The following is a 6,324-nucleotide window of genomic DNA, read 5'->3' as shown; positions in this document are numbered from 1 at the left end:
CAAATGTGAAAATATGTGTATATATATGAATCATTTAAATTTATCATTTACAAAATAAATTTTATATTCAGTAATATGAAATAAACATTTTTATTTTGTTCCTACACTAAATTAAAATCTAATAACTGTATAAAAGTAGTAACATTAATTAAAAGTCTTATTTATTTATGTATGTATAAAATTGATTAGAAATTCAACTATTGCACATTAATTCTTTAGTTATAGCATTATAGATTAATCTCTTAGTTATTACTAATTATTGCAAATGTTATTCACACTCTTTAACATTCTTTAGTTATAATATTATGAATTCTCATAGTTATTAAATTAATTATTTCTATCTTTAGTCATTTTTTATATTAACTTTTGACCAATTTTTTTAAATATTATTATACCGCCCCTATATATGTGATAACACGATGTTGTTATTTTTGCTTTGACAAATCATGTGTGGTTAAATAAATTAAAAATTGTTTACAGGTATACGAATTATATCTTTTTTAGGTGTAAGATAACATGTGATTATATATATGATTTCAAAGATAGAATATATTCTTTTATTTTAGATTTTAGTTTTTCCGGTAAAAAAAAGGAAACCTTTCTGAGTTAACTATGGACAGTCAGATAACTATATTTGATTTATGTACACAGTCAATCGATAAGTCAAATATAAGAGCCAACAACAAGAACGCCAGCTACTATGTTATAACATATAAAATAAAAATTAATATACAAAAAATAGTTCTAAAATATACATTTAAACAGTTTAACGTGGAATACACGTGCAAAGCAACTAATATAATTTTTCATTGACCATCTTCATAGGTTTGCGTGAATAAGACATATATATGACGATCCACATTGAACATTCACAAAAGAATCTGCAATATTATTTTGTACAAACCTTATTATTCAAATCTTCGCTTAAATGAGCAATATTATTTACTATAACATATATTTTCTGAATGGGTAATCATGTGCAACGCACGTGTTGAAAAACTAGTATATATATATGTGTGTACTAATTTGTATGGCAATATTATTTCAATATTGTTTATGAAAAGAATCATGTGTACGCTATATAATAGTATAAAAGTGGGACATACGAGTATTGCAAGGGTAGTCATGTTCCTAAAAGACAACTTTTAGTTAAATTATTTTGAAATTTCAGTATTCATGACTCAACTCTTCACTATAATAAAAATATATAATTTTTAGCGATAATAAATATACACGGAGTATTAAAGACTTTACCAACATTAGTTAATTATAATTGAATCCAATGTCACTATAGGCTTTAAAAATATTTACAAAAAATGCTAATTATCGTTAAAAAACTTTATTTAGCAAGATCATTTTTGGTGTAGTGCTTGAAGCTTCGAGCTATTCTAGATACTTTTTGCAACTCTAAATAATTTCATTGTGTTGATATTGATGATTAAAACAAAAGTTAAAATGAAAAAAAAAAAGTAGAGTTAAAAGTTAAATTAGAAAGGGAAAAATTTGGGAATGAAAACTGCAAATAAGGTCTAGAAGTTCACTTGCCTCAAATAATGAAGTAATCACTTGAAACTTGAGCTTTTCCCTTCCAAACTATCTTCGAATTAACACAATTTATCCAAACAAGTATTCACAATAAGGTTTCGAATTTAACAACACCCATATTTAACAATTTGGAAAACATAGTCAAATTGACCCAAAACGGCCCTTCGCGATTGCGATGGATCTATCGTTAGTGTGACCAACCCTCCCCAAAAGCGAGGGCACCAGACTAAGCAAAAACTCAGCCAACACACAAGTCTCTGAAAGGACCCTCTAAATTCGTTCGGAACATCGTACACACAAACCAAGTATGCTTCCCAACTATACTCGACGTTTCAGATTCAATGGAATCATCCAAAGACGAATTCGAGGTCTCCATGACCCAAAACTCGTGAAAGTCGTAATTAACTAACTTAGCACTCAAAAAGACCAAACTGACCTAAGAACCGCTAAAAAATCAACCAATACCCCTTCTTGGCCAAAATTCATTCCCCGAATCAAATAGAACTGTCGAAAGTCTGATCCAAGTATCTGAACTCTGAATGTTGACCAAAGTCAACTCAAAGGTCAAAATCACCCAAACTTCCAACTTAAGACCTTAAATCCACGAAACAACTTTGAATTTGAAATTGACGTCGCTCCTACACCAAATTCCACATTTAGGAATTGATGAAATTGACGAAATTTCATTTTGAGACTCGAAAATTCAATTGACACCGAGAACCACTTTTAACCAACTTAAACCTTCCAAAACTAAAAACTTCCAAAAATCTCAACCTTTTACTAAACTTTCAAAACCAACTTCACATACCAATCAGAGATAATTGGGGGCAACTATCGGGAGGGATAAAACGGTAATTTTACAGAAATTTTCAAAAATGGCTTTCTGGGTCATTACACATACCCTTAAATTTTGGGGGTGCACAAGTAAACATTTTTAAACTTGTATAAGCTAGACACTCACGTTCTACGTGATATAATATGCGTTGGATGTCACATAAGATGCTGCATAGAATACAAATTGTCACATAGAACGCTAAGTAAGACTAATGTATCTACTAGTTCAACTCTATACAAATTTAAGTGTCTCTTGTGTACATCCAAAATTAAAGGATATAAATATTATATAAAGTCAGGTTAAATGACATGTTTATATATTATGTATTTTTTCCCTTCTCTTTCGTAATAATTTTATAGAAAGTCCATGACACGTGTCACTCATTGCACCACACATGTTAAAATTATTGTGATTTATTATCATAGACAACCCCTACCCCCAATTAGTTTCTTTCACTCTACTACTATGTGTAGTCACAATCTTAATAAAGGACTTTGCCATTAAAATTTCTTTGGCTAGCCAACAATAGTACTTTCATTTTCAATTTTACCTCTAATAAATCTTTATCATATTGGATGATGGAGTCATTATGTTCGAGTTAAAGAATATATTTATATTATCTTAAATATGATGAGTTTGTTGGAATTATTCCTTACCTTTGCTAGTTTTTTCCTTTTTTACATGATATAAAAGATAAAAAGAATTTTTATGGGTCCATTAGCTTCCTTATCTTGCACCCGTGAAAGTTGGGCTTGAAGACAAAGCTAGTTGATTTGTATCCTGCACGTGAGGCATAATCCAAATACATTTGAGCCTACCAAAAAGACTGTACTGTCACGATAGACTATATTAAAAAAATATTTATCATTTATAGTGTAATATTTTTTTCATTGGACACTTATAATACAGTTTTGGTAGTGGAAGATAGAATTGCCCTTGGATATCATTTGGATTAGCTAATGTTTATTTTCCACTGACTCACTTGTTGTATCAATTTGATCGTAAACTTCCTAGTGGAATCAATTCAAGTGATTTGGACTTCACTGAATCTGCTGGATCAACTTGTGGTAAAAAGAGTAACCTATACTTGATTGCGGCTCGTCATCAATTTTTTTTGTCAAGAGTGATGTCAACCATTTTACTTTCATTTTCAATTTTACGTATCATATATGTATCTTATCATGTTGGATGATGGTGTTATTATATTCAATTCATATATAGGCTGAATATATGTGCAACACATTTAAGTGCTTTACAGAAGAAAGGCATTTACCAACAACTTTTTTTGTTGCCATATTAGATGTCGTTGCCTAAAATGCTTTTCGCAACAACAAACATGTTGTTCCATACCATTGCAATAAACTACGAGGCAAAAAAATTTATCCAACAAAATATAAAGTTGTTGCCAAAAGACGTTCCTAAAACACAGCTTTTTGTTAAATTATTTTGAAATTTGAGTATTTATGACTCAACCCTTCACTGTAGCAAAAACAAATTTTAGCGACAATAAATATACACATTAATAAAAATGCTAAAGACTTTACCAACATTAGCTAATTATCATTGAATTCAATGTCAGTATAGGCTTTAAAATTATTTCCAACGAATGCTAATTACCGTTAAAAATATTTATTTAACAAAATCATTTTTGGTATAGTGCTTGAAGCTTCTAGCTATTCTAGATACTTTTTGCAACTCTAAATAATTTCATTGTGTTGATATTGATGATTAAAATTAAAGTTGTAATGAAAAAAAAAACCTAGAGTTAAAAGTTAAATTAGAAAGGGAAAAATTTGGGAATGAAAACTGCAAATAAGGTCTAGAAGCTCACTTGCCTCAAATAATGAAGTAATCACTTCAAAACTTGAGCTTTTCCCTTCCGAACGGTATTCGAATTAACACAATCTATTCAAACAAGTATTCACAATAAGGTTTCGAATTTAACAACACCCATATCAAACAATTTGGAAAACGGGATCAAATTGACCCAAAACTCCGCCAAAAAAGCCCTTCGCGATCGTGATGGGTCTATTGCTATCGTGACCAACCCTCCCCAAATGTGAGGGCACAAGACTAAGCAAAAATTCAGCTAACACACAAGTCTCTGAAAGGACCCTCGAGACTCGTTCAGAACCCAGTACACACAAACTAAGTATGTTTCCCGACTATACTCGACGTTTCAGATTCAATGAAACAATCAAAAGACAAATTCAAGGTCTCCTTGATCCGAAACCCGTGAAAGTCGCAATTAACTGACTTACCCCTCAAAAAGACCAAACTGACCTAAGGACCTCTAAAAAATCAACCAAGACCTCTCCTAAAATCATTCCCTGAATCCAATAGAACTATCGAAAATCTTATCCAAGTATCTAAACTCTGAATGTTAACCAAAGCCCAAAATCACCAAAACTTTCAACTTAAGACCTCAAATCCACAAAACAACTCTGAATTTGAAATTGACGACGCTCCTAAACATTCCACTTTTAGGAATTGATGGGATTGACACAATTTCATTTTGAGACTCGAAAATCCGATTGACACCGAGAACCACTTTTAACCAACGTAAGCCTTCCAAAAATTTCAACCTTTTACTAAACTTTCAAAACCAACCAGAGATAACTCGGGGAAACTATTGGGAGGGGTAAAACGGTAATTTTAAAGAAATTTTCAAAAATGACCTTTTGGGTCATTACACATATCCTTCAATTTTGGGGGTGCACAAATAAACATTTAAAATTGTATAAGCTAGACAAACACGTCCTACGTGATATAATATGCATATGATGCCATATAGATGTAACACCCCAGAAATTTTTTCGAATAAGACTCGAACCGTTCTTCGTAGTAAGTGAGATTTTGCAAGGAATTTGAAAGTTCTCGAGTGTTAATGTCACTATATGTAGCACCTTAAGTTCCAAGAAGAATCGAAGAGAAAAGCATTCAAGTTATTCCTAGGCTTTTCTTAAAATTTTGGGTCAACTTCAAATGGACATACCTTTTTGTACATAATGATTTAGTAGATCTATAAGATATTAAATTAAAGCCCTTCGAGTCCTCTTTCCAACGCCGCCAAGTTTGCTCAATTCCGAGCTCTGAGTAAAAATTTATGACAGATTTACTAACGTCGCGCAAACCTGGCAGCAGCTCCGCGATGCCGAGCCAACACGGACCTCACTGCCTGGTGGAAAACAATTCCGACTCCCAACTCGTTTTATTTATTTCTTTAGGGGTATTTTAGTCCTAGAAACCCTTAGAAGGTCATCTAAATTGCCCAAAATTAATAGAAAATCAGTTTTCACAAATCAAACCCTCTCATTCACTTCAAAGATTCTATGCTCAAGAAAAGCTAAGGGATAGGGTTCTTCTTTCCAGATTTTTCCTTCAAATTCTTCAAGAAGATGATTCTAAGAGGTATGTAAGCTTCCATAGTGTTGGGTTTGTTCACCACACGCCAATCATGTTAATTTCATCGTTAAATTCGTTCTAGAAAGCTGAAGTTTTGATGTTCTTGTTATGTATTCGTGAAATTGCTTTCGTTCTTGAATTGGGCTGAGATTGAGGAGTTCTTAAGGTTATTGTGTCGATTTATAGAGTTGTTAGAGTTAGATTCTTGTGTTCATGTACTGGGTATCTAAATCTAAAGAGAGATTGAGAAAAAGAATCGAAGTTAGGCGAATTGGGAATAGAAAACGAAGAAGAAATTTCGTCGGTCGAAATCTGGAACCCCCACTGCGTCGTGCAGCCACTTCCCAGATTTGGAATTTCAGTTTCACGTCGTGGTGTTGACACGAGGTGTTCTGCCTCAAAAGACAATTTTGAAACCAAATTTTAAAAGCATCTCCGTATCGCGGACCCACTCTCAAACATTCAGTCTTTTCTCATGTTTAACTATCTAAAATCATTCCTAAACATCATGAGACCTTTCCTATCACAAATCACAACCT

Source organism: Solanum tuberosum, unplaced genomic scaffold (assembly GCF_000226075.1).
Source record: "Solanum tuberosum cultivar DM 1-3 516 R44 unplaced genomic scaffold, SolTub_3.0 scf00889, whole genome shotgun sequence".
NCBI classification, from domain to species: Eukaryota; Viridiplantae; Streptophyta; class Magnoliopsida; order Solanales; family Solanaceae; genus Solanum; species Solanum tuberosum.
Note: the sequence above shows the minus strand (reverse complement) of the source record.